The 3,144-nt window shown below is 45.8% G+C and overlaps 1 pseudogene across 1 annotated transcript; it reads left to right on the top strand.

Moving 5' to 3' along the window:
- Nucleotides 1-322: 322 nt before the first annotated feature.
- Nucleotides 323-2,228, top strand: LOC309807631 (protein phosphatase 1D-like; annotated as a pseudogene). Its single transcript has one exon. The product of its transcript is annotated as a protein phosphatase 1D-like (transcript).
- The last annotated feature ends 916 nt before the right edge of the window (nucleotides 2,229-3,144 follow it).

The following is a 3,144-nucleotide window of genomic DNA, read 5'->3' as shown; positions in this document are numbered from 1 at the left end:
CATTTGTCCAGCGTCCATAAAGCAAGGATAAGGAAATTATAGAATCACTCTTGAAGCTCCTATACAGGGCAAACATTCCAACTGTGGTTCCTCAGGACTGAAATACTTCAAGAGTGAGCACAAAGTCCTTTCCCCCTGGCGCTTCTGCCCAGCTCTGGCGGACAAGTCTCGACATCGTGCGCCCCACTCCCCCCCCACCACCGCGAGACCGCTCCCTCCCCCTTCTCGGCGTAGTCGAAGATAAACAATAGTTGGCCGGGGAGCGCCGAGTGTGTATCCCGCCGCCGCATTCGGCGGGCTGCGTGGGACCGGCGGGATCTCGGCCAACCTGCCATGGCGGGGCTGTACTCTCTGGGAGTGAGCGTCTTCTCAGACCAGGGCGGGAGGAAGTACATGGAGGACGTTACTCAGATCGTGGTGGAGCCCGAGCCCACGGCGGAAGAAGAGCCCTCGCCGCGGCGGTCTCTCTCTCAGCCGTTGCCTCCGCAGCAGTCACCGCTGGCTTTTCCTGGCGGCGAAATCTCGGGGAAAGGCCCGGCGGTGGCAGCCCGAGAGGCTTGCGACGCGCCGCCGGACGCCGGGGCCTCGCCGGCTCCCAGCTGCTCCTGCCGCCGCCGTTCCTCAGTGGCCTTTTTCGCCATGTGCGACGGGCACGGCGGGCGGGAGGCGGCACAGTTTGCCCGGGAGCACTTGTGGGGTTTCATCAAGAAGCAGAAGGGCTTCACCTCTTCCGAGCCGGCGAAGGTGTGCGCTGCCATCCGCAAAGGCTTCCTCGCTTGTCATCTCGCCATGTGGAAGAAACTGGCAGAATGGCCAAAGACTATGACAGGTTTTCCCAGCACGTCAGGGACAACTGCCAGTGTGGTCATCATACGGGGCCTGAAGATGTATGTGGCTCATGTGGGTGACTCAGGGGTGGTTCTTGGGATTCAGGATGACCCAAAGGATGATTTTGTCAGAGCTGTGGAGGTGACACAGGACCATAAGCCAGAACTTCCCAAGGAAAGAGAACGAATTGAAGGACTTGGTGGGAGCGTGATGAACAAGTCTGGGGTGAATCGTGTAGTTTGGAAACGACCTCGGCTCACTCACAATGGACCTGTGAGAAGGAGCACAGTCATTGACCAGATTCCATTTCTGGCAGTAGCAAGAGCACTTGGTGATTTGTGGAGCTATGATTTCTTCAGTGGTGAGTTTGTGGTGTCACCTGAACCAGACACAAGTGTCCACACTCTTGATCCCCAGAAGCACAAGTATATTATCTTGGGGAGTGATGGTCTTTGGAATATGATTCCACCTCAAGATGCCATCTCAATGTGCCAGGACCAAGAGGAGAAAAAATACTTAATGGGTGAGCATGGACAGTCTTGTGCCAAAATGCTTGTGAATCGAGCTCTAGGCCGCTGGAGGCAGCGTATGCTTCGAGCGGATAATACTAGCACCATAGTAATCTGCATCTCTCCAGGAGTGGGCACTCAGGGAGATTTCACCAATGAAGACGAGCTCTATCTGAACCTGAATGATAGCCCTTCCTATAATAGTCAAGAAACCTGCGTGATGACTCCTTCTCCATGTTCTACACCACCAGTCAAGTCACTGGAGGAGGACCCATGGCCAAGGCTGAACTCTAAGGACCACATACCTGCCCTTGTTCGTAGTAATGCCTTCTCAGAGAATTATTTAGAAGTCCCAGCTGAGATAGCTCGAGGGAATGTCCAGGCTGCAGTCATATCCTCAAAAGATCCAGAGCCACTTGAAGAAAATTGCACTAAAGCCCTGACTTTAAGGATACATGATTCTTTGAATAATAGCCTGTCAGTTGGCCTTGTGCCTACCAATTCAACAAACACCATCATGGACCAAAAAAATTTACAGATGTCGATCCCAGGTCAAATGAAAGCTCAAGAAGTTGAAAGAACCCCTCCAACAAACTTCAAAAGGACATTAGAAGAATCCAACTCTGGCCCTCTTGTGAAGAAGCATAGACGAAATGGTTTAAGTTGAAGCAGCGGTGCTCAGCCTGCAAGCCTCCCCACAAACTCACAGCTAAAGAACTCTGTTAAACTTACCATGCGACGCAGACTTAGGGGCCAGAAGAAAATTGGGAATCCTTTACTTCACCAGCACAGAAAAACTGTTTGTGTTTGCTGAAATATATCTGGAATTTTTTTTTTTTCCAAACTTCTAAGAGGGCTTTATGAATTTGGTGCCGAAGCTGAACTTTCTTTAAGGGGACAAAATAAAAATAGTATACAGTTTGACTTTTTGGAATTCAACAGTTTTATCCTGGCCTTGTACTTGCTTGTATTATAAATGTGAATTTTGTAGATGTTAGGGTATAAGTTGCTATAAAATGTATGTAAATTTGTATCCTTCACACAAACTCAGTCTCTTACTCTGATACACAGTAAATGTAACAACAGGGCTAAAGGTTTAAAAAAAAAATCAAAAGAATCTATTCGATTTTAGAAATACATTTAAACTTTTAAAAATGCTTATTAAGAAATTTGTATGTCACTTGTGATGAAAGCTACACAACTTTTTAAAGTAAATTATGAAGCAAACTGGAAAAGTGATGTATTTTCATAGTGACCTGTGTTCCACTTAATGTTTCTTAGAGACAACTAGTGTCTTTTAAAAATTATTCTTTATTTCTGATTTCATAATTCAGAACTAAATTTTTCATAGAAGCAGAAGTGTTGAGCCATGCAAAAGCAGCTGGGTTTTAGTCTCCTTGTCCTAATTAAAATACTATGCAGTATCTCTTATTTCTTTCAGTAGCATTTTTTCTAAACATTAATCATCAGATTTGCTCACCAAATCTTTGAAGTAGAAGGAGGTAGGTTTGCCTAAAAAGATGCCCTTATCATCATCCCAGACATTCAGTGGCATTAGTGGGTCTTAAAAGTAGTTATATCCTCTTCTAGTGTTTGCATAAAACATGTGAAGTTTTTCTTGCTATGTCAATAACGGATGGTGCTGCTAATTCCCAACATTTCTTAAATTATTTTATATATCCTATGGTGTTCATTGATTATATGGACATGTTTGTTCATCTAATAAAATCAGTGAACTGTTAAAAAAAAAAAAGAGTGAGCACAAAGTGCTTGAACTCAGCTGATTGAATATTTCTTGAAAGCTTCC

Source organism: Mesoplodon mirus (genome assembly GCF_964341445.2).
Source record: "Mesoplodon mirus genome assembly, chromosome: 7".
Lineage (NCBI taxonomy): Eukaryota > Metazoa > Chordata > Mammalia > Artiodactyla > Ziphiidae > Mesoplodon > Mesoplodon mirus.
Note: the sequence above shows the minus strand (reverse complement) of the source record. Positions and strands in the feature narration are given on the sequence as shown.